Consider the following 26,811-nt stretch of genomic DNA (forward strand, 5'->3'; position numbering starts at 1 on the left):
CAGAGACAAGGCAACAGCACTTTCTGCTCTTTGTCCCCAGATGGGTGTCTGGTGCTGAGGGATGAGGGAAGGCATGGTCACACTTGTGGGAAGGGGCTCCATGCACCTGAGAAAGTGGCCTGAGGCAGCAGCTGCCCAAAGTGACGGAGCCCTGTGCAATGCCTGGGCAGCGAGTGGAGCGGGCCAGGCCGTCTGGTAAGGTGGAAGGGGCAAGTGGCCAAAATGCACCTTCCATGTGACCCATGCAAATGATGTCTATGTTAAATGACCCCTGCCTACCCAAAACATGCTATTGCTACCACCTGCTTATCCAGCAATAGGTCTGGATCCAAGAACATCCCCAGTCTACAGGCCTACTTCTTCAAGGGGTTGCAATCCATCTAGAATAAGTCAGACCTTCTAGTCACCTTAAATCTCAGGTCAGCCCTCGTCTTCACTAGTACCACTTCCATATTGTCTGACTAAGCTTCAGTTATTTAGCCTACATCTTCTCCAGTTACCTAGTTTTCAGCATAGTTTTTTAAAATACTTTTTTTTAAAAAAAAGTAGGCCTATATAGTTTACAAAGCACATACCTTTTCACATCAAACATTTGTTAAAGTTCAAAGCAGTGTCTGTCTCAATTGTTATTGCGTTGTCTGGACAAGAAAAATTAAGACCTTTCTAAGGGTTTTTTTCTGTTTTTGTTTTTTTTCCCTCTTGTTTGAATTACAAAGGTAGACACACTTTTAAATGTTACTCACCTTATTTATGTTTTCCCCTTGGATATCTATAAAAGCAAAGTATCCGTAATTCCTCCTCCCCTAGTTTGTAGTCAGGATACAACAAAAACTATAAATATTCATGCCTACCCTTAAATCCTGACAGCTTCAATTACAAAATCAGCCATTGCTATTGAAGCCTTCATTGTCAGCTTGTCTTCTTCCCAATCAGGACTGTAATCAGAGGAAAGCAAAGAACTGCCTTTGCTCTAGGTCTTATATGGGATGGATGATGCCAAAGGATTCTACAACTGGCAAAGTCAGAGCCAATGGCAACGTAACATCAAAAAACATTACTAGTCACAGAGCCAACACAGTGTAGGTCATCACAGTGAAAGCTTACAACACGGCTGGGTCTGGACCATCCAGCATCCCAGTCAATGTCACTACAAAAAAAATCATGTGAGTGTTTTTTTAAAAAAGTGACCAAAAAGCACACCAGACTCACAGAAATTTACAATAATAGTTTGTTGAATTATGCACCATCAAATGTGACATTGTTCTGCCAATTGTTTTGATATTTATGCCTAATAAAGGTTGAACTTGAACTTGAATTATACACCAAATATCATCTTATGTGCCCCTCTTCTCTGCTATTATGTGCTCCTCCCGCTGTTCGCATAGATCTGAGAACTTACATCCTGCATTTTATATAGTCTGGAGATGATTTTTGTTGCAGTTCCAAAAAGTAATAGTACAGAAGGTAAATCTGCAAAGCTACTTTCATCTCTTGCATATGCTGCCTCCTTGCACATAGTGTGCTGCCATGGTTTCTGTTATTTATAAAACAAGCAATGGCACTGGATGATGAGCTGTGATTAATGTGTCAATTGCTGCTTCTTTATATGTCACAGCTGTGTAGTACCTGGGCAAAGCAAAATGTGTGTTTTCAGCTGACAGCTCAGAGGTGCTAAGCAAACCACTTCCCCTCCATCTATACGCCCACTGGCACCAACCTCAGTCAAAAAAAGCTTACATCACCCACCTCTTAAAGCTAAATCATCCACAAAAGAACATTTCTAAAGAAAACCATATGGGTGCTAATCATAATTATGGATCCAGTCTACAGATCTCTGCACAATCAAGGTGGTATCTTCACTTCTAGCAGTGTTGTAGCTAAGTACAGGTAAGGCCCAGACTCACCTTGGATTGGGTGAAGGTTCATTCTATCTGCCACACTGGTTCTGCTATGTCTGACTGGAATATATTCCTGTCCTTGAACAGTGTCTTAGGCTTGTGGTTCCTTGACAGACCGTTGCAAGTGGTCTCACCAGCATCGGAGGTCTGATAGCTGCATGGTGCCATCTGTCAGTTCCAAGAATATTGGATTTCCCAGGATGGAGAGAATTGGGGCACAAATACAGCACTCCTTCCATGCTATGTGGTGCATGGCATGACTGACTTTTAAAAGACTTAATGGCAGAAGCGGTCCAAAGGAATCTAATTAGCACAGGCTTGCTTAAGAAGGGCATAGTAAAAGTCATACAAAAAGATTTAAAATACTGTGAACAACTGCACATTACAACATCAGTTATGATATGAATCAAGGAATAGGGGCCATGTTGTTATTGGAATGTGTCAATGAAACACAAATTTGAGGGGGGGGAAAGTTTTGCCATTTTGAAGGCTTGATCACATTTACAGCTGGAATTTCAATTAACCTTCAAGACAGTAAAGTGATTATAATGTTAGAAATTTCAGCAAAGAAAAGACAGCCAAAGGCAAAATGACTTGGTTATATTATAATCTCCTTTTTGGATATATTTCCTTAACCAGAGTTGCATGGTTAGTGGTTATAACTCCAGAATAAGATGAGGAAGACCCAAGTTCACATTCTTGCTCAGACATGAGACTCACTGAGGCCAGTCACTAACTATCCCTCAGCCAAACCTAACTCATGGGGTGCAGTGAGGGGAAAGTGAGGAGAGGGGACCTTATGCGTACTGTATGTGTCCTGAGGCCCTAGAGGAAAAGTAAAATACAATTTAAACATTTTCTACTTTTCCATTAAAGAAAAAATATGTTTTTTGTTTGTTTTTCAGGATTACAGCCCAATTCAGAGGATGCCACAGCCAGAGACAGCGCCACTACCATGCCGTTGCACCATTTCCAGAGACTGTCCAAGTGGCATGGGAAGGCAGCAAAAACCAAGAACCCCCCAGCCACCTAAAAAAATCTCCAAAGGGCAAAACAGACTTATTTATTTATTTGCACCCAGCAAACCCATCTTTAAAACTCTCCCTAAATGGGAAGACTGCTGGCTCCATCAATAAAAGATGTAAACAGAACAAGGATGGGAGCGGGAGCACCATCAACGGCTGGTTACTCCAAAGGCCCGGTGGAACAACTCAGTCTTGCAGGCCCTGCGGAATTCACCAAGGTCCCACAGGGCCCGGACAGCTGGAGGAAGAGTGTTCCACCAGGCTGGGGCCAGGGCTGTAAAGGCCCTGGTCCGCGTGGAGGCCAGCCGTATCATTGAGGGGCCGGGGACCACCAGCAAATTGGCCTCTGCTGAGCGCAGAGGCTGAGTAGGGACATATGGGGTAATGCAGTCCCAAAGGTACAGAGGTCCCAGGCCACGTAAGGCCTTAAAGGTCAGAACCCATACCTTGAAGATGATTCAGAACTCGACTGGGAGCCAGTGTAAGCGGCGCAACACAGGCTGGATGTGATCTCGGAAGGCGCCACCTGTGAGCAATCGAGCCACTGCATTCTGGACCAGTTGTAACTTCTGAATCAACCACAGGGGAAGACCCGCGTAGAGCGAGTTACAATAGTCTAACCTGGAGGTGACCGTTGCATGGATAACAGTGGCCAGGTCCGCTTGGGAGAGGAAGGGAGCCAGCCGCTGTGCCTGACGAAGATGGAAAAAAGTAGCCTGGGTTGTAAGGGCCACCTGGGTCACCTGCCACTCTTTCCAGTGCCAGAGCCACTCCCAGGCCAAAAGCCCGGTAGAAACCAACTAAGGTTGGCTCCACCCCTGGGAACACTGCTAGCCGATCCCCAGCTGCACCAGCATCTGACTTTAGGCTGGCACACCTGTGCAGAGTGCAGACTCTGCAGCACCCACCCACCTCCCTGTTTGTCCTCACAGCAGAAGTGGCACTCCAATTTGCCCCTGCCTCTTGGACTGGGCTGCCTGAGTCACTTCCATATTATAGCACTAGAAAGTTCATAGTCCATCATACTGTTTATACTGATTTCATAGGGATTCAGTTTGTCTTTGTGCTGAACTGTGGCCAAAATGTTTTATAACATTCATTGCATGGGAAGGCCACTGAGGGAACTGGAAAGGGGTCTGCACAGCTGAGCCAGACCAGCTGGTAACCTGAAAGGGGATAGAGGAAGGAGAACAAGGAGGGTATAAAAGGGGAGAAGGCAGTGGCATGTGGGTTGGTTGGTGAGGAAGAGGAGGGCAGAGGAATAAAAGACAGAGCTAAAGGTAGAAGAGAAGAAAGGGGCAGAAGCTGGACAGCAGCACTCAGTCACAAGAGGACCATGAAGGAAACATGAGTCTAGCTTGCTGTGGCCTTCAGAAGGACTTGGGGGAACAGCAGAGCCACAGGACTCACAGAGCCTGCCAAGGGGGCATTCTACACTCATATTGGCCTAGAAGTATTTTGTATCAGCAGCCAAAAAGAACTGCATGAAATATGTCAAGTATCTAAACTTGAGATAAACTTAAGAACTCTAGTGGAGAAATCTATAAGATTCATATTGCAGTGATCCCAACTTTATTTAAACTTCATCAAAAAAAAGTTTGAAACCTTGAAAAGTCATTCTTCACAATACATAATCACCATTTTCTGTAAATAGAGCTGGATATTCCATAGCAATATGCAATTATTTTATCAGCCAATAACTTCATTATATTTATTTGAAATCCTACTGGGTTTGTGAGGAAAAGGGTACACAACAATTGTCTTCTAATTAAATGGGAGATCATCTTGCCCATTTTTCATTTAACCTTTTCTCCTTTTGAGGTTATATGTGGGGAAGTGGTTTCCATTACACAGTTAAAGGGAGTTTTGTGGTTATTTATTTTTAATGCATACTTGTCCATATGTACACTCTTCTACATACCCTGTTTCCCCGAATATAAGACATCCCTGGAAAATAAGACGTAGTAGAGGTTTTGCTGAAGTGTGAAATATAAGGCATCCCCCAAAAGTAAGATGTAGCAAAGTTTTTGTTTGGAAGCATGCCCGACGAACAGAACACAGAAAAATAAGACATCCCCTGAAAATAAGACATAGCGCATCTTTGGGAGCAAAAATTAATATAAGACACTGTCTTATTTTCGGGGAAACATGGTAGTACACATCAAGGAGAGGGTGGGTGCGACGTGTGGTATAAGGGATATATCAAGCACTTTCCAAAAAAGCCCTGAGATTTATACTATAGAGCTGCTTTACATTTTTAATACATCTGTCCAGTTTGAAAAGGTGTATAGTAAGCATTCATTCAGACCTGAAGTAGCCTATCTTAAAATGAAATCCAAAGGATTTGGATTAAACCAATGGTTAGTGTCAAACTACCATAGTTCCATGAATAGAGATCCTGGCTGAGAGAACAGAAATTCCAAACAGAAGACCATTATGTAAACATGCTTTCTCTTGCAGTTTTCACCAGGCTGAAGCATGAAAACTAACAATGGTCCAACTCTATTTTTTTCTAAAAATTCTCTCATGTTTTGAACCGACTTCAGACTAAAACTGCTGTTTAAGAGTAATCTATATGCGATCTTTGTTTTATTTTTTCAGCTAGAAAGCTGTAATCTTTTCCCTTGCATAAAATTCTAATAGTAATTTCTTTCAGAATAGTTATATCTGTATCATTCATCGTCAATTTTGCAATAAAATGCTGATGTAAAACTTGATCTCTAGTCTTCTTCCTAACAAAATGCTTCAGGGTGTCCCAGCAAATCTAAAATGTATTCTGTGAGCCTTGTCAATTTCAGTCTCCATGTCTTCCTCTTCCCAGTTCTCTTTCCAGCTCTCTGTCAATAACTTGTAGATAACTATCTAAAATTTCCACGTTACCATTAATTTGCTTTGCCTCTCCAGAAATCTGATTTATAGAACTTCCCAGTTGTTTAACTTCTGTCCTCTCTTCTCTCAACTTTAAAAGTTTTTTATCCATTCTTTTTTCAAAGGCTTCCATCTTATTTCCCATTTGTTCAAATAATTTCTGTAAGAAATCAGGTGTAATTTTTTTTTCTGAAGGTTGTCTTCTCACCCACTCCTCTGTTCCTTCATATAATCCTAGTAGCCACCATTGTGCTTAAAATCCAGAAGCTAATTTCTCTCTGATAAGCAAAAAGAAAAGTTGCTCTGTCTTTGACACTTTTATATTCCATAGCTTCCCTCTGGATCATGAGAACAACAAAGTATCCCATTATCTTATCTTATGAAAGATCCTCCAATTAGATACAGTCTTTAAGAATAAACATTTTTTCCCCTATGAAGTTCCAATTTCTTTAGCTGGCAACTTTATCCCAACAGCACTGTCATCAGAGACAAAGATTAAAGAAACAAGGAACATAGTTGTCCCCTTTTATATTAAAAAACTTTCTGAATCTTCTCTTTGTTAAACTTTTTGCAGCAGCAAGTTTTTAAATCATTAAGTCTGTAAAGCCCCTTTTTATTTTTGTAGCCCTGGAAGAAAGGTTTAGTGCGCTGTAAGAAATCTTAACTTTGCTGTACAGAATATATCTCTTTGTTCATAGAATTAATTATATTCTCAAATGGTTAAGAAATTAGGGTGACAATGCTTAATGTCCATATTTATTTATATTTTATTTATTTATTTATTCATTCCACTTTTATACTGCCCTCCCCCAAAGGGCTCAGGGCGGTTTACAACATAAATACAGACAAGTGGATAAACAGGATAAAATGCTAAAATTTATACTAGTTAAAATGCAGCGCTCCAAATTCATAAATATTTAAAACAAATGGCGTTCAACCTTTAACTCCTCTAACTCTAAGAGGGGAACAGCGGATCTCAGTTGTTAATGGGCACCTATCAGCAGCCGGCCTCCCCAAAAGCCCGGCGGATCTGGCCACAACCATATCAACTCTACTATGGTTGTGAGCATAGATGTAATTTCCAGGGCTCCCAATTGCTCAACTCCCAGGCAGAATGCAAAAAAACTTCAATTTCTGCATTTTATTCATGAGCAACAGCTGCCTGGAGTACAAGTGGATTGTCACATGATTTCCCTTTCATTGAGAAAGATTACTTCAGCCAGAATTCGTCTTCTAACTGGTGATCTTGGTCATAGTGTTTTTCCATTCTTTCAGAGACATCAGCCCGCCATAGCTTCTCACTGGAAGCTCCATTTGTTGCACGTGCTATGCCACAAAGATGTCAGCTCTCTATTTTTGGACCATGTTAGCAGTGCTAGTTGGGTCCAACACTCAAGTATAGTAGGGGCTATGGGAGCGGAATAGATATAGAATTGGATAATGTGTCAGGAAGAATTTCAGATTAGCATCTTAAAGCCACACATTACATGACTTTAGTGCGTGTCAGTGGGTTTGGAAGAAGTTGAAAACACTTCTGTTGCTGAATCTGAGTGGCAAAATAAAAACCTCCAAAATGCTAATGTATGGATTTCACTTGTGGTCCCCAGTGCATACTTTTTGTATAGAATAATTTTAGAGTGCATTTCTGCTCAACATGGGCTCAGGACAGTCCTACATACCCAAAGTCTTGAATATTAGTGTATCTGACACAATTTGAATCCCCTCTATTATCCTGTGTTTAAATTGATAATGTACATGGTGTTTTGCCAAGTGGAATAAAAGCAGAAATTTATTCATAGGCATCTTTTATGCCAATGCAATAATATTACATACTAAAATGGAAATGATTGCAAACCACCTAGAGATTGTTGAATCAGTGTAATCTAAATGTGCAGCTCTTCTAAACCCATTGACTTCAGTTGATTTAGAAGAGTATAATTCTGTTTGGGATTACATTGTGAATGTAATATATAGACTTCAGCTGTTGACTAAACATTTGAGGGAACTTTGGTAATTGGCCTGAAGGGCATTAGCATTGGATAACTTTTGGGATGGCAAAAAGAAGTTTGGTTACACTGTTGTTTTCTTATTTCTTTCCAGTTGTGAACATGTGGTCAATCTTTGTATGGACAAAAAGGAACGATTTTAATGTCCTTTCATGTTCAATTTGGCATATTAATCAAATTCTTCTGCTAGTTTTACATGAATGCAAAAATTAGAAATTTCCCAAAGAATAAATATTTATTAAAGAATAATTATTACATTTAGTCTTCTTATCAGTAGTTGTGTCCTAAGTGACAGATCACAGTTGTGGTGAGTGACTTTCAAGTGATCCTCAATCCAGTGGTTACTATCCCTCGGATCAGGATTTAAATGCACAAAGGGACATACAGGTACAAGTAATCCTGAATTGGGGAATGATCCTAAACAGGTCTACTCAAATCTTTCTCATGTTTATTCACTGGGGCTTACTCTCTAGAAAGCACTCAGAAGAGTAGAGGAGATGACTACTCTGTAAATAACTCTTGGGTGACCTCCCCCCCTCTACTGAAGCCTATTTAAACAAGAACTCTGCATGTTCAACATATACGTCTCAACCAAAAGCAGTAAGTGGTATGAGCACAGACAACCAAGTCTTTTTACGTGAATGCTAATAACCAATCAACAGTAACATACAACTGAATAAAAATCCAATTAATACATGGATAAACCATTGTTCAAAATGTTTGTGTTAGTTTTCAGCACACAGAGTGAATTTCACTTTTATTTCAAGATTTCCAGTGTTTCATTAGTGGTAAATCTGAGAATACACATGTGAGTAAATCATTTCTAATTTATGCAAAAGCTTGAGAAGAAGAAGTGTGTGTGGGGGGGGGGACCACTGCATATACAAATGCAGGAAAACCACTATCATAGGTTTCACAAATATCACACAAGTGAACTTGCACCTTCAGCCCCCTGAATGTTTCTAAATGTTTCTACTTATATATGTCTAAAATACATATTCAGTTGTTCTTGTGTGACTTTTCTTAAATGGGCTTGTCAGTAATCTTTTACTTGTACTTCACCCTGTTAGATTGTCCACACTTGTATTATGTGAGTTGGAGCTATAGACTGTGATAAGAATAGATTTTTCTTTCTTCTCTTCTGTTTCCTTATTTGGACCCACTGGACCATATGAAAAGCCACTTCTGAGGTTTGAAGGATCCTCAAATAATTATGGGATACAGTTTGAAGGAAAATCTGTGAAAATCAGTGTCCTTTTCTGGGAAGACTGGACATGCTTTCTGGTCATGCAAGGGCTACTTTGTAGCCTTTTCATAAGAAACGAAGGGCCTCAGACTTATCTGGACCTTCTTTGAGGGCCTGCAAGGGTGAGGGGAGAAGCAGTGTAGCACAATAGAGGACTGTCTGGGGCAGGTGGCACAGCAAAGTAATGACTAGGAAGGCCTCCAGGCTTGTGTGAGCCTCCCAGACCTCCTTCCTTGGCCAATCAGGCACAAGCTGACATAGCTAGAGGTAGGACCCTGGCCTAACAGAAGGAATTTCCCTTCTGATCTGCCTGTTCAGGTTACTAAGTTACTAAGGGCTCCACTAAACAACCTGGCTCAGTTGGCCTTGTGTCCTTTGGTGTGGGAGGAGCTCTTTGATGTCAGTAAAAATTACAGATGCTTTGAGATGGTCCCTAGTAATATATAATTAATCATAATTCATCATTTGTGATAAACTATCTTGTTCAGTCCGCAGTATTGCCTGTTAAAAGGGTCAGGAAGTAGGTGATGTGAAAACCTTGACCTGAGATTCTGGCGACCTGCTGTCAGACTGAGTAGACAATATTCCCCCTCCGCCACCTGCTTTTTTCTAAGGATCTACTTTTTCTTATGAGCAACATTTGGGGTCATTTTGAGTTGCGGTGGGAGTGGAGTGGTGCAGAAGTTCAAACCTGCAGATTGAAATACTTTAAGTTCTTGGAAATCTCTGGTGGATCAAGCCTATGTCTAAACATTTAAAAGATGATCAAATACAGTTTCTGAATTTAATGTGCAGACTGATGATTTTTTTTCCTATCAATTCTGAACAGAATTCAACTTTCAGGGTAAGGCATTTATGATAAAAAATATTTAAACTATGGAGCACACATTCAGATAAACTAATCATATTCTGCAAAAAAAAACCCATCTTGTTCTTACATTTTATTAAAGAACCAAGCCAACACCCTGCAAACATTGCATGGAAATTATCAGATTCAAAGATATTCTCAAACTGGGAACTTATGAAAACAATGGAAAATGAATTTGAGGTCCTTTGCTACAAAGTATGTGATGAGTAATGAAAGAGTCATGGTGAATGCTATACGTGTAAATTATGTTTGAAGTATTCAAGTTTTTAATCTGATCTAAATGACAGTCACACATTTCTTCAGTTTGTTCACTAACTGGGCTATATTGATGTTCAGAGCACGTAGAATGTTTGCTGGATGGTTGGATAATAAAAGTGGACTGTTTGATATCCCAGAGAACCCAGATAAGTAACTTATTTGATAATGCATAAATCTGTCTCCACATCTAGCATTAGCAGTGAAAGTAAATTTGTTGATGGCTCTTATGTGGATAATGCTTCCACAAATCTATTATGTTAAAAAGATGAATATTGCTCAAAGAGCAATTGTTGCAGGTCTTGATCACCAAGGGGCTGAACATTTGCAATTTCCTTTGGGAGAAGAATGAGTTTCCTCTCCATCCTAGTAAAGACAGACTTTAGGCCGCTGAGCTCTCTTACTGAGATTGTTAAACAATTTCTCAAATTAAAGTGTAAGCATCAGAGTGGGGTAATTTCTCTTGATTTGTGTTACTCCTGTGCACAATCTGAACAGAATCTGTCAGGGAGCATCATGTGTGAAAAAAAATGCACTTATCTCCCTATCTCTTTAGCACTTCATTATAGTCCTTTCTCTTTCTCCTTAGTGTTAGTAAGGACAGAAGAAATACCAGGAGTCTACATCCGGATTCCCAGATATAATGTTGCTACTTTTTTTCTGCTCCTGCTTATGTTACAAAGATCATTCATTCAAACAAGAATTCTGAGTGATGGGTTGAATTTGAATTTTTGGGAGAAGATTTTTCTCTATTATGAGCTTGTCCCAAACATCTGTCAGTTGGGGTGGTCCATAAAAGACTTACTAGTTCTGCTCTCCCCTGCTCAATAAAGGGGAGGTTATCTTGTTAGTTTTTCTCTGACTCACTATCAGAGTATTCTTTGGAGCATTCTATTCCAACCCTTCATTCCCTGTCAGAAATTACTCTTCTGAACAATATTCAGTAACATCATTTGTTTCTAGTTGAGAAGCTTCCAGAAGTTTCTATCCTTGTCTGATTGTTTTTTGTTTAACTCAAAAAATTCATAAAGGAACCTTTCCAAAGCTTCTCATGTCTTAAAAAACAACAACACTCCTTGCTACCAGTTATCCCTTTCCCTTGCTAAGTGTGGAGCTTTTTTTATTTTTTAAATGTTAATTTGGATTTCTATCCCACTTTTCTCAACCATAAATAATGCTTTTTATCAACTGGAGCACTCCATGTTTTTGTGAATTAATTACCAGGAGGCTTGACAAATACAGTGAAACCTCATTTTATTGATTATTTTTTATTTATTTTAATATTTTTATTGCTACTTTTCACCCAGTTAGAGGCCTCAATCCTGTGAACACTTTAAAATACATCAAAAGTTCAAAATGCATATATATGTATGTATGTATGTATGTATGTATGTATGCAAATTAAAATATAAAATTAAAAATGATAAACAAAACAAAGGATCAGTAAAGGAATGAAACAGAATGGTTCTCACCCATTGGTGGTAGATAATGATAGAGGTGTCAGACAACTATATCTGAGGAATGAATTCCACTGGCCTACATGCAGAACAGTTGCAAATACAGTATGTAATATTCCTCTACAAATTCAAGTAATGGCATCATAATAAAGTCAGTTTTTCCCCTTTTTCATATTTAGATTTTGTGTAGGAAAAATCAACAAAGAGGAACTCATATAATTGAAACAAACAACACATCAGCTGAGCTGCTGGTACCCTTTGAAGAAGATTGTCTCACTGAAATAAGAACCATCAGTGATGGAGGAGAAGGTAGCTGCAGTGAGGGAATTAGGATTCCTGCAATGTCAAGTGAGTTCCCTCCTTCACCTCAACATTGTTGCCATGGTCCCTTGATTGCTAGGAAAGAAGTAAAGCCAGAAAGACTTGGGAACAGCCTCTGATTTGCCTGGCTGGGAAAGAGAACAACACATATATTTCTTTAAAAAGTACTGTTTCGAGGGGAGGGACTCAGTGGTTTGCTGATGTAATTGAACATTGCAGCTGTGTGAGTTGTGTGGAAATCCTATCTTGAGATGAATAGAAATCATTGAGACTTCAGCATAATCATCATGGTTATTTGCTATTTTAAAACTACCTAAAATATACTGAGCTGAGTTTGCCCACAGGCTCAAAGTCCTCTTAACATATGAGAGAAAAGAGAATGAGAGGAAACAGAAGGAAGAAAAACTGGTTTGTTAGTTACTAGACAAAACTAAAGAGTGGTTGGTACATGCACATCACTCCCTTGAGTTTTGTATGTCATTATGGTCAGCAGAAGTTGCAGACTAATTCACTGGAAAGTAAAATATTTGTTTGAAGATGATACAAAACTTCTGTTGTGACAATTCGGTCCTTCATGACCTACCAGCAGTAAAGCCCATTTCAAACTACAATGAAATGGGCTCTAGTCAAGATGGTAGGATAGTGTAGGCAGGGGATTGGGTGAGCTGGTGGCAGTTCACCAGACCACCTCCCTTCACCACCTCCTGGTGCTTCTCCTGGAGCTTCTCCCTCCATTCACTCCAGGGTCACTCTGGTGCTCTGCCGCCACTTTGCCTCTGCTCTATGATGAGTTACTGTGGCTTGGGTAGGAGCCTGGTTGGTTTTTACTGCATGGGGAGGAGGGCTGAGGGGATGGGGAAGCAGCTGGAAGGCCTGGCAGGAGGGTGGCTTGGCACTGCTTCTCTGTCAGACTGGGTTGGGTTCTGTTCAGTTGATTTTTGTTCACTCTTGAAATGATTCCTGGCTGTCATTGTCTGTCCCCCCCCCTCTCCCAGTGCATTTGTGTTTTGCAGCCTTGTGTTGTGATTCCCTGAGTTGTCTATAGTTGATGCTGTGAAGATTAAGCCCCCCATAAATCACAAAAATGCTCCGAAATGCTCCTGCAGGCAAGCAGTAAGCTCACAAAATGGTGGTGATGAGGAATTGCAGAGAAGACAAGAGGGGCATGGGATACATCTTTGAGGGACTGCACAGCCAACGAAGCTGTTTTAAAATGTTTCAGCCAGATAATCATTTTAAAAGGGGATTCATTTAAAACATTTTGAGGCTGCAAATAAAATGGTTTTTTGGGGGGGGGGGAAATCAGTGCTGAACTTCTCAGAGGAAATATTTTATTTCCTGCCTCAAAAAGGTTTAAAGCATCTGTGCGGAAAGAGCCAATGTATTAGAGGTAAGCAGTAGCGCATGGTGACTTCCCAAGATTAATGATAAAACAAACAGAGGCTCATTCCGCACATACAGAATAACACACTTTCAAACTGCTTTCAGTGCTCTTTGAAGCTATGCGGAATAGCAAAATCCACTTGCAAACAGTTGTGAAAGTGGTTTGAAAACACATTATTTTGTGTGTGCGGAAGGGGCGAGAGCAAGAAAGACAGGAAAAGCAATACAGTGGTGAGAAAACTTATTTCAGTAATGGATAGAGTGTTGGACTAGGACCTGGGACGCCCTGGTTCAAATCCACTCACATGAAGTTCACTAAATAACTTTGGGCCAGTTATCCATTTTCTATCTCTCTCCCCCTCTTTCTCTTTCTCCCAGAATAACGCACCTCTCAAAATTAAATGGATAAAAATAAGACAGACTTGCTAAGAGTGAAACGAAAGTATAGTAGAAACAGGGTGACAGGTGGTGGTGTTATAATGACATGGAGTTAGATTGAAATGTGCTGTTCTGCTAGTGGCAGTTATGTGGGCACAGCAACACTTACACTGCCAGCGGAGAAGACAATTGCTGACAGTTTTCTTTCCCTCCAACTACAGATGCTCCACTTTGCCTCTCATGCTAATTCAGAGAGCAGCTTAACCCCTAGATGCTGATTTTCAGAGGGCAAGTTCAGCATACTGAAATAAGAGAGGCAAGAAGGCAAAGTCCCACTCCCATCAGCTTCACGTGCAGGGGGTTCCAACCCATAGGATTTTTGATGTGGTTCAAAATGGTAGTAAAACAACTTGGTTTAAAAGTGGGGGAGAGCTAGAGAAATTTCACTGGGAAGGAAATGTGGTAAAATTGTGAACCAACCTCTTATTTCATGTTTCTGTGGTACTTAAGAAAGGTTTAACTAGCACTGGTCAGGAAGGGTAATGGCTGCTGCCTCTTCCAGGTGCACACTAATGCAGCTGGCGGGATAGGTTTTGGCATATATTTGAAGGGCCATTGGTGCTGGGGAATTTGGCCGGCTGGTTGGGCTGAAGCTGGTATACTTAGGGACATGACATTTTTGGAATTGTTCCCTTTAGTCATGGCGGTTCACATCTGGAGGGGTCTTTTTCAAAACCGAGCGGTCCAATTTTGGTGTGACAATCAGGCAGTGGTGAGGGTGGTTAACAGGCAATCCAGCCGCTCTGAGCGGGTCATGCGGCTGGTGCGCGAGCTGGTACTGCTATGTTTGACTAACAACATCTCTTTTAAGGCTGTTTTCCTCCCAGGTGTCACTAACAGCATTGCCGATGCCTTATCTCATCGCCAGGTGGACCGCTTTCGGACCCTTTCCCCCGAAGCCAACCTTCAGCCGGACCCATTCCCAGAGGAACTGTGGCTACTTGGCAGCACACAATAGCAGATGGCGTCTTGCAATCCCTGGCCCCTGCTGCACGACGTTCGTACGAAGGGGTGGTGGCCTCTTTCCTAGACTTTGCGGCTTCTTTGGCTGTGGGGACACAACCTGGGATATCGGAAAGTCTCCTTCTCTGCTATTTGGCCAGTTTAAGAGGAAAAGGGCTGGCGGCACGTACAATCAAAGTACATTTAGCAGCCATTTCCTTTTTTGCAAATACCCTGGGGATTCCGGATCCAACCAAATCCTTTTTTGCCCGTAGGGCAGTAGCGGGTTGGCATCGGGCTTACTCTCAGCCTACGGATGCCCGGCGTCCCATCACGAAGGATCTGTTGCAGTCATTGAATGCAACTGTGGTCTCAGTTTGCTCATCCCCTTTTGAAGGGGTATTGTTTAGAGCAGCATTTACTTTGGCATTCTTTGGTGTCTTTCGCTGCAGCGAGCTGGTAGCTCCATCTGCCACCTCACCAGGGGATCGGGCATTACGTTTTGGGAATGTGTTGTTAGATGACCAGAGAGCAAAATGGTCGGACAGGAAAAATAAGAGGTCTCCTGAGTTCTGCACTTTGCACAGCCAGGCAGGAGATGTCTTGCAGGCAGCTTAGGGGACAAAGATGCTCTTTGAAGCATTCTCCAAAAACGACGCCTTGAGCTAAAATAAGGCATTCTGTGGATATCTTGGGGAGAAAACTTTGTGAAGTACCTTGCCAAGGACACCTTTATTAGCGTTCCTAGAACATCTTTATTTAGGCTGTGCAGAATAGACAAGTGTTACAGCAAATTAAAATCTGAGTATAAGATGTCTACTTTATTTATTTTTGGTTTAAAGGTGGGAAAACAATTAGACTTTCAATTGAAATCATTCACATTCTACATTTTAATAAATAGCCATTAGGAAGGAGCTGTTCAGTGCCTGAAGGGGCAGACTGCTCTAATTTAGGAGGGAAAAATGTCAGGGCACTTGAGGGTACATTGCACAGGGCACCTTCATTTTATGGAAATCAGTTCTGCGTGAAGTTCAGTATTTTTCTCAGTTTTTGCAGGCTTAAGCTCTAGAGGGACACACAACTGTCATTCAACAGTCCATATAATAACATCGACGATTATGATTATGAGGTATATTCTCAGTTCCTTTATTTTTTGCTTGAATGAAGCCAACATGCAGTCATTGGACTTTTGAAAACAAATCAGCCACTAGGTTATTGCTCTTTTTAAAAGACATCTGCAACATATTTCATTCTTGAAAATATAACCTATGGGGTAAAATAATTAACTATTTAATAAAAATATATAAATATTATTCATATAATTTACTAGCAGGGCACCCGTGCTTTGCTACGCATACTTCATCTCAGGCTCTCTATGAATTTTGGGGTGACATTCAACATATTTCTTTACAGCCTGTTTGTGAACAGCCTGTTTGGGGTGACATGCAGCATATTTCCTCACAGCCTGGCTGTGGACTGATGGGTTTCGCATATTTTGCAGCAGCTTCCTGTAGTTGTCTTTTTATAATGCAATGTGTTATTGCTCTCTTTCACCTGGTGGGCTCCAAAAGACATCATGTGGAAGCAGCCGTTGTATTGTCGGGATGCAGAAAGGAAGTGTTCTGTCATTGGATGCTGATGAGTGAGAAGGCTGTGAAGAGGTTCAGGGTAGGGTTGAAGGGCAGGGAGCTGGACTGAACTGCCACTGCAGCACATTCCTGGGGACTCATCCTGACACTTCAGAGCACGACACCAAGAACAGGGTGATTGGAGGCCAAGAGCAGTAAACTTGTATGCACAGTAATAAATCTGATGTCCATGTGCAAAACCCGACAAATCTGATGTCCATGTACAAAAACCCAACAAGGTGAAAGTGTGGTTTGTAATCTGTTTTGGTTGTATTTGGCTGTAGTGGTGTTGTTAACATGAGGGTGGGTGGAAAAGTACTTTTTCACAGCCTGTCTGTTAACATTCAGCATGATTTTTTTGCAGCCTCTTTGTTGAAGCTGGGGTTTTTAACTGTAACCATTAGAATGTTTGTGCAGCATGTCTGTGGACTAAGGGGCTGGTTTGCCCTTAGAATGTTCGGGCAGATGGCCAGAGATGAGCAGTTAAAACAGTAAACGTGTAATATCTCAAGTAAAACTGAATATTTTTTAAGAAAAATAACCTTTCTTAATTTGTTAACACCCTAAACGCACATAATGAACCAAGTGTGCCAGAAATTTCAACATTATTGGGTTCGAGTGGTTTTGAGTTCTTTTGATAGGAGTCCATGGCCGATGAGTCAATTGAGTGAGTGATCTACGATTTATAGATATAGATTATCAAAATCATGTGTGTTTGAGACCTTTGTGAATGGAACAGAGGGGTTTCAAGGTATATCCACATTTGTAAAATAGGAAAACTCATTTTTGTATGGCAATTGGTGACCTACTGTAAAAAAATCTAATTTATCCATACGTGTGGCAAACATAAGCTATCAACCAAAAATCTCAGTGGCCCAGAGTTAAGATGTATAACTTTATATGATCTCTGTCCACATTTTGATCTGCAATGATACCTTATTTTTTGCATTTCAAAATGTAATTTAAAAAGTCCTTACAATTTTCCCTCTATCATTATCTTCTGAAAAGGTGTTTAACATCTGTCATGCTATGTTTTGCACTGAATATTTCTGTTAATGACCAACACAATGTTTGACTTTCTGTTGCTGTAGGCAAGTGAGTCAGTATTGTATAGAACTCCACTAGATAACCTCTTTTTCATTAAAGAAAAATGGGAGGAGAAAAGGAATGAACATTTCATTTCCATCCTCATCTTGGCATATAAAATTCTGATTAAACCTCTTGACCTATTGAATTAGTAATCCAGACCTTGAATTAATGGATATATAAAATTCCTTAGAAATAAGACTAGGTTTACGAACAGCTCATTTGTCTGTCACTCACTGGGATATATCATCTCAACTACATCACCTCAAGCATTGGCTATAAGCTGTCAAATGAATTAGCAGAAATGTGCAAATAGTAAAAGGGATGATTAAAAGCAATCCTAGGTGGTTTCAAAGCATGGACGGAGCTTTGTTTCCTGACAACTTTACCAGCTAAGAGAATGTGACCCATTCACATTTTAACAGCTAAGTTCTTATCCGGTAGCTAAGAAATGTTAAAGGAAAGTGAATCTGATATTCTGGAGAAGTAAAGTATAGCAGTCAAGATCTCTCATATCCCGACTGGAAAAGTAAATATATATATATATCAGAGGACATTGGGGGTGTATGCGGGAAGGTAGTATGGGGTAGTGGGGGTGTATGCGGGAAGGTATATATATATATAAAAGATCCTAAAGGTTTTTAGAACCTCCTGAACCAACATAATCAGAGGACATTTGGGAGTGTATGGGGAAGATGAGGTAATTGTAGTTTATTTCCAGTTGTGGACGTTGGACCCAGTGGCAACTTGAACCCATGGGTTTGGCAGCCAGTTGCAACACTCTGCAGGAAGCGCACGTAAAAGGCATTGCCAAGGGTACGTTCAATGTCGCAGTACGGCACGGCTGAGAGTGGGCATGCACTTGCTTGGGAGGCACCCACAGGCTGGGACTGCCCTTTGCTCCCACCCCTGGTTACAGATCTAGGTCTTTGTGAGGTCCCCTCCAGCTCCATGTTTCTGAGGACCAAATGTTTTTGAGGTCCCTTCCAGCTCCATGTTTCTGAGGAGCTGGGGCCTTTGGGAGATGAGGATACTCAAATCTAAAGTGAAATAGGCATAAATAAAATAGACATTACACCATCCTGACCAAGACAGGGTATAAACGAACAGCCCATAGCAATCTTTTTGTCTCTCCTCACCCCAGCATCTCAAACAGCTGACTCCTGATCCCAATGATTAAGATAAGCATGTACTTTCTCACCTCTGCAAATGGAATTAAAATGGAATGAGAAACCACTTAGACCGCAGGTCTCTACAGAAGAGTCCAGTTGATGCCCACATATAGCAGGGAACAGGGCAGGTTCTCTTCAGGATCTACTATTGCATATCATATAAGTCTTTTTTAAAAACTAGAAGTCTGATGACATAATTCTAAAAAACCAGTTCTCTTTCTCCTCATCTGAAATAATGAAACAAGTGGGAACATGTAAGAAATTTGCAGTAAGGGTACATCCCTTTCTGCCCCCGCACTTTGGTGACCTTCCAATTCTCCATCTTTGTTTTCGGATTTTCTAACCTTGGACTAGTGGAGAACTAACTTATCCATGACCCCACCTCGACCTTCCCTCTAAGCAAGTGACTATTCCTTCTCTCTGTTTCTGTCTCTCTTTCTTTCAATCTCAGCCTTGGTTTCTGTCATTCCTCCTCCCACCCACTACCGTTATTCCTTCTCTCTGTCTTTTTCATTTCACACATGCTTTCAGTCTTCCTCCCCACTGCCCACACAGTAAGTTTCTTTTAAAAATTTAAACCCCCTGTTTTTAAGTTTTCATTTTTTTCTGCAGACCCAGGGGGTCCCCCAAATCTGCAGAAAAACCTGCAGTATACCCCCCTATCTGCAGATTTAAGTATCCACAGGCAGAGCACATGTGAGAATTAGATAGTATAATAACTTCCTGAGAGAGACTGGAATACATACAGAGCACCAAATTCTTCTGAATGCTGTTAGTGCATTTCTGAATATTTTATGACAAGTGACATTTGAAAAAAAAATGGAGATATGCTAAATGAATTCTGTCAGATTTGAATAGTTAGTGTCTGTGCTTTAAGCTGCCTGGCTTTAATTTACTGGACAACTTAGCAGAGCAAGTTAAGCAGATCTACACTACAGCTTTATCTTCTAATAGCTTAATTGGCAGGTTTTATTTAATCTAGAATGTAATACAGAATAGATCAGAAAAAATTTATAGGGAACTGTGTTAAGGTGAAAAATCGGTACACCTGGTTCTTGGATTTTTACATCTTTTTTTAATGACAGTATTCTAAAATCTGGCTAAAATTCAGGAATACTGTTCTCTGTTTCACTGTTCTCTGTGAATTACTGTTTCTTATTTTTACCCCTGCTGAGGAAAAGCAAATGTAATGTGCTATCCATAGGAACAAAATCTCCTTTAACAAGTTAAGAAAACCTGCTGGCCACCACTATTCATTGGGCTGCATCCAGCAGGAATTTTTATTGGTGGAAAGAATTGACATTAGCAGGAAGGGATGCTCTTCTCTTTCTCATCCTGCAACAGCTCAAAATGGCCTGACGGGAAGCCTCAGGAACAGCACTAGGGGGAAATTAGAGATTGTCATTGGAAAGGAGTAATCAGTGAAACTCGCCCTGCTTCTATTAATGCTAATCTACAGCTAAATCTATCTTTAATTCAATCAACAGTGGGGAAAAACAAGAAAAATAGTATATAAAAATAGCCTATCCAAGTTTTCTACTGGCAGGCATTATTTGTTAAATTTGAGGGAAGTTTCAAACTGTAGTTCTGGACTATTTCTTAAGTTTCATAAGTGATACAGTCCAAGTTTACCATATGATCTGCTATTTACTGAAACTGTTACTTGGTAAACTTGCATGGGGGTATTCCAGATAGATCAGTTCGGTAAATCTCATGATTTGGCATCAGAACCAAATCCATTCAAATATTAAAGAAATGCACTGTTAAGACCTTTCTATCCTCGATGGCTGGCTAACACACAATTATGTTCCAGGACAAGTAAATAAAATGAGTTGACACCTTTTATTATAAAATCTAGAGTCCACTAGCTGTCAGCTATACCTTGATCAAAAGACTCCTCTCCACTCACCCCAATGCTTACTTTCCTGAATCACAGAACCTTCAATCTCATTGTCTTCAAAACACCTCGCATTTCATCAGGAGGTAAAATGGGCTCCTTTGTGTTTTGAAGTTGCTAGTTGGGGAATAGCAATGGTAGCATGGAACAAGAAACCACTATAGAAATAACCCGCTGAATCTTTTCAACTTGGATTCTATTCAATATTAGAAAAGATTACGTAACTGAAAATGAAACATTGAAAGAGAGTGTGTACTTTTTGAATATCCCAATGCTAACCATATAAACCATTCATTTACTGAACACCCAAAATTATGATTGAAAATAAACAGTATTTAAATCCCCTTTCTCAATTGCAGGATATAATTTTTTCCATTTGGGTATAGAAGCTGGAGACAAAGGACTCTCCATGGAGATCAAGACAACCTTGTTTCCACCTTGGAACGCATATGCACAGATTCCAGAGAAAAGGGGTGGGGGATACTCAACCAGATCTCCCTATATACTCAGCCAGCTTATTGAGCATAACTGATACACATGTATTTCTATCAAGAAATTTTGAGCTGCCTTTATTATGTAATTTCACCTGCTTCTTTCCCATTAAGATTTTAAAACTTGCAGTTAAACGATTCTATATATTTAGAAATACTCTTGCTTCTAATTTAAACACGTGGACTTATCAGGAATTTGTCTGGATTAATAGCCCTTAGTAAAAACATATTCCTTTTTATCAAATTGATATCAGCCCATAATAATATCTACTCATCTTTTTAATTCTAAGGTGAGTTTTGAAGATCTACAAAGAATAAACCATAGATATTTTTGTTACTTTCCTCATCTGTATCTCAGATAAAGGAAAAAAAGAACTGCCTAATGAACAGCTAGAATGACAAATGTGAGGCAGTAAAAATAACAAACATGTCAGAATGTGCATCACTTGTTCTCCAGTTGGGTCTGTTATGTGTATCAATGGCCATTTCTTCACAGGTCACTGAAAACATTTGCAAAACGTTTGCTAAACACTTTCAATCCTCCCCATTTGTTTGCAATTCACCCACTTGAAAATGCTTCCTGGCCGCCATTTTGTGATTCTCCTGTTTTATTTGAATGTCTCCATGGATTCATAGCTTTGATGCTTCAGTGCCTAATGCTGCGATTCTTCATGGGCTGCGTCTTCATAGCATCAAAGATATCACCTCCCAAAGTTAAAAACAAAATGACACAAGTTAACAGGCAAGACAAAGCGAGCTCAGAAAATGGTGCCAAGGAGGAAGTCCAGGGACTGCAGAAAGCAGTAGGAAACATTTTGAAGACCTCTGCACAGCAAGTTACAACATTTTGAAAATGTTTTCATAAAAGAATCCCTAAAATAGAGGATGCAAATGTTTTGAGCCTGGAAATACAATGTTTTGGGATAAAAAAATATGCTGAACCTTCAGAGGTAATGTTTTATTTCCTGCCTCAAAATGTTTTATTTTGGTTGTGTGGGAAGGTCCTAATAATCCTTATAAATTTCAATCATATGTTCTCCAATTTACAAAGAAACGGTCATACACCCAAATGCCTCTCAGAAGCAAATGAAAGAGTTAATGTTATATGATATATACAGTTCTGTAGTTAGACTCCAGAGATTTGGATATACATTTTTCTTCAGCCATAAAACATATTGGTTGACTCTGAACTAGAAACTATCTCTCAATTTCAACTATCTCACAGGGTTCTGTAAAAGAGGAAATGTGGTATCAATTTGTATTCAATGAATAAAGGGTAGAATACAAATTCACTTTCATAAGGAAGTAGTACATAAACATACTAATAATGGCTAAAGTACCATTCATAGCACTGAGATTAAAATTGTCCTAATGTCTTAGTTGTGTTAAGAATTTTTTCACATTACTATGCACTTGCACACATGCACACAAAATTCCTCATTTGTAAGATTAAACATACTCTGTCTACAATACGATCTCAGTCTTTTAAATACAACCCCTGAGGCATAAAGGTAGAGTTATAAAAAGTTTTCTATATATCTGCACCAGGGATATTTGAAATTAAATGTGCTTTATTAAACCAAGCAGGCCCTTGCTAGCCATGTAAAGCTCAATAGCAGTTCATCAATGCATTTATATTGTGGTTCTTATGAAGTAAAATGCTATCCACATGTGTTCCACTTGCTTTTTTGTGCGTCAATTAGCCCTCCTCCCCTACTATAGCCCTGTAACTAATGCTCGGTTGCGCTTAGTTCTAACTGTAAGGAAGGATTGCTGTGAGGTAAAGCAAGGGAGCCCTTTCCCATGTGATCTTTTGTTGTAGAAAAGAAGAGCCACACCCCACTTTTTGTATTCATAGGACAGACATGTAAACAACAAATATGGCTATTCTTATTATGTCTGCTTTGACTCACAGGAGATCAAAGTTTAGAAATACAGGCTTATGAAGACCTTGAATCACTTTGAGTTTTGGGGGTGTTTTTTTGGAAAAATGAAGGTTATAAACATTTTAAATAAACATTTTCTACAGCCATTAAAAATATACAAAAATACACATGGAATCTCTTCTTCAGTCTGCAGCCTCCATCTCATCTACTTATGTGCTGAAATGTTCTCTGCTGTCAACAGTCTATGTGGAATGTGTTTATAGAAATCATGCGAAAGGATGCTCTGTGCCACTTGGCTGCCTTTCCCAACATATGCCCATTCCCTTAATGCCCATTTGCCACAGGGTTCCTTCTGGCAGTTTTTAGTGTAATATCTGAGCATGTGCTAGACTTTCCATTTTCCGCAGGGTGTAGGTTGCTTCAGGCTCACTCGTGAAGCTGCCAGGCCTTAAGGTACCATCTCTCATTGCCTTTTAGGGCAGAATATACTGTGGAAGCTTGCTCCTCAGATCAGCAAAAGGCTTGTTTTTCAGTGGGCTAGTTCTACTTCTTGTCATGATTTTAAAAAGCCCTTATTTTTCAGAGAATCTGGACTGAGGATACGAACTCTCTCAACCTGTCTGACCAGCTTCATTATTTATTTATTTATTTATATTTATTTATTAATTCGGCTTTTATACCGCCCGATCCCCGAAGGGCTCCGGGCGGTGAACAGCAAGGATTCAGAGACAACAGGAGCAAAACACATATACAATATAAAGACATAAGCTCCATCTCATGTCAGCACTAAAATAACCTAAAACCTGCGGAAACAACTTAATACATAAAAGCATAAAAGCAGGCGTCCAACCTCAAATTTAAAACCTACCCCCCCCAGAAGAGGGGACGGTAGAGCCCCTCAATATGAGGGGACCTGATGTAACAGCCCTGAAAACCAAGAGGGCAATATAAGGAGTGCGTAGGGGGCACCATATCAGCCTGGCTGGGTAGACACTCCAAAGCGCCCGGTGGAACAACTTTACAGTCTTACAGGCCCTGCGGAACTCACCCAGGTCCCGCAGGGAATCCGGACAGTTGGAGGAAGGAGTGTTCCACCAGGCGGGGCCAGTAGCTGTAAAAGTCCTGGCCCAGCGTGGGAGGCTACAGCCGCGATCATAGAGAGGCCAGGGGATCAACCAGCAAATTGGCCTCTGCTGATGCGCCGAGAGGCCGAGTAGGGATATATGGGGTGATCACGGTCCGAAGAGTACGAGGGTCCCAGGCCGCGAAGGCCTTAAAGGTCAAAACCCACACCTTAGAAGATGATTGAATTCGACTGGAAGCCAAGTGGCTGGCGCCAACACAGGCTGAATATGGATCTCCTAAAGAAGCCTCACCTGTAGAGCAGGCGAAGCCGCTTGCGCATGCTGGACCAGCTTTAACTTCCGAATCAAAGCGCAGCAGCGAAGGCCCGCGTAAAAGCTGAAGTTACAATAGTCTAGCCTGGAGGTGACCCGTTGCATGGATCACAGTGGCCAAGGTCCCGATTTGGGAGAGAAAGGGGCCAGCAGCGGGCCTGGCGAAGATGGAAAAAATGCAGTCCGGTTATTGTAGGGCCACCTGGAGTCTCCATAGAAGAGAGAGCGAATCCAGGTGGACCCCAGACTCTTGCGGACGGGGCAGGAAGAGTCGGTCGCTCAATGGAGACCCCCTCCCACACCGGAGGCTGGAAATCCCCAGCTTCTCCCTTGTGGCCCAGCCAGAGGACCTCCGTCTTCGATGGATTCAGTTGCAGCCTGCTCTGTTTCAACCAACCAGCTACCGCCTCCAAACAATGCTGGAGAGCCACAGGGGCGGCGATCGCTCCCCCCTCCATCAACAGAATGAGCTGAGTGTCATCAGCATACTGATGACAGATCAGCCCAAAGCTGATCCAAGATGATTTGTATAGAACTCCAGTTCTTTTTAGGAAGAAACTCACACAAAGAATAAAAGCTGATTTTCAGAATGTGACGGACCATCAGAAGGTTGTAAATGCCTTGGTTTGGCTTTGTGTTTCGGACTGAGAACAGAGCAAAGTGTTATCCACCTTAAGATCATCATACATCAACGAGGAGCTTCATTTGGTGAATTACAAAACTTGTGAAAGTCTTTCATAGAGGGAACTTGCTTATTAGTATCTCTAATTTAATGCTTGCAGGGACCTGTAAAAAGAGAAGGGGAAAAATAGGAAGGTTTCTTAAACCCTGATCTCTCCTTCCATAATACTATTCATTTATTTAGAAACTATATACACTGCCTCTTCAGAAACCTGTATGAGAAAACTATCAGCTCCCATAGTCACCAAATAATCCTGAACTCCAAAATTGCCTTTGGATTATCCTCTTGTGCTGCCTTACTAATAGCTATCTCTACTATTAGCATCAGAGGGACTTACATTGACGATAATCTGTATCGTATATTTACCTCACACACTAAGGCAGTCAATGGGGGCCAAACAGCTTACCCGGGAATGACTGGAAAATACTGGGGTGCATTCACAATTTTGAAGGCAAAAGGAGGGACTTTAGGGTTTTTAGGCAGTCCTTTCTGTCCACTTACTGTTTTCTTACAGTCAGCAAAAAAGAGCTATTTTATAATTTTACCACACTTCGTGGGTAAAACTCAGATTCTAAGACTGTTTCTGCACGGCGACGATGGGGGTTGGGTCAGCGTATTCCACGCTGACCCAACCCCCCTGGGACCGTTCGCACAAACAGTCCCAGAAACAGCCGGAAAGACAGCGCCGCGGAGCACCGTCGCCTGGCCAACCTACTGTGTCCATGGCCGTCCGGCGCATCGCCGAGGCCTGGGGACACGCCCCCTTGCCCTGCACGAGTGCTCCAGCGTCGCAGGGCAGGGGGCATGTTCCCAGGCCTCGGCGACTTGCCGGACAGACACGGACACGGTAGGTAGAGGGTGGAAGGGGGGGAGGGTGCCTTGGAGGGCGGAAGGGGGGAGGGTGCCTCCAAGCCGCCGTTTCCCATAAACCTCATTTCCCAAGCGAGGTTGGGAAATGGTGGCTTCGCGCCGCTTGGGCGGGGCGAGGGCGGCACGGCTGTGAATGGCTCCCTGGGGATGGCGTTTTTGCTGTCCCCAGGGCGCCATAATCCGCCCGTGCGGAAAGGGCCTAGGTTTCTTCCCCTGACCAGTTCCTCTAAAAAAAGTGGTATGGAGCAAGGGCATAAACATTCCAATTTCCTGGGGGAAGGGCCAGGCTGGGACAGAGGTCCAGTGACGCTATAGAGAGGGACTTCCATTGCCACTGTGGAAGTGGGGCCATGAAGAATTTAGGGAGGAGCAATGTACAGAGTTCAGAGTAGTAGCTATCTTCTTCTCCCTTCAAACTCATATCCTATAAGTGAGTATAAGCACATTTTGAGGCAATTCAGAACAGTCCCCATAGTCATCCCCAAAGAAAACCCACAGGTATGTCACCTATGATTTTATTTACCTTGTTTTCTTAGCACACTGCTTAAAATCTCCACCTTAAAAACACAGAAATTCAGAATGAATTATTATTAAATCACATAAATCAGTTTATGAGAAATGGCTGCATTAATTTCTGCTTTTTTAAGGTTCAACTTGTAAAACACATTTGGCTTTAACAATTATGTTCAGGTAGCTGAAATGCAACTTTAACTTTTAATTAACTATTTAATTAACTATTTCTTTATTTACATTTTAAAAATTGCAATTCAATTTTTCTCTTAATCCCCTATTACCCTTCTCCTGCTCCCACGAGCATCCTCTTTTGCCATATCCCACCTATCCTTCCCAATTTCCTTATACAGATTGCCTTACCTAAGCAGAACTCACTTGTTACAATTCAAAAAACTCTGTATTTAAATGTCACTGAATGTTTGTTTCAATTGACATTCTTTGAATGAACTCATTAGCTATAACACTAAGATCAATTTCTTGAG

The 26,811-nt window shown here is 41.1% G+C and overlaps 1 pseudogene; it reads left to right on the plus strand.

The window, feature by feature from the left end:
* Positions 1 to 15,900, plus strand: part of LOC125427771 — a 61,871-nt pseudogene extending 45,971 nt beyond the window's left edge.
* Positions 15,901 to 26,811: the final 10,911 nt, after the last annotated feature.

Source organism: Sphaerodactylus townsendi, linkage group LG03 (genome assembly GCF_021028975.2).
Source record: "Sphaerodactylus townsendi isolate TG3544 linkage group LG03, MPM_Stown_v2.3, whole genome shotgun sequence".
NCBI lineage: Eukaryota > Metazoa > Chordata > Lepidosauria > Squamata > Sphaerodactylidae > Sphaerodactylus > Sphaerodactylus townsendi.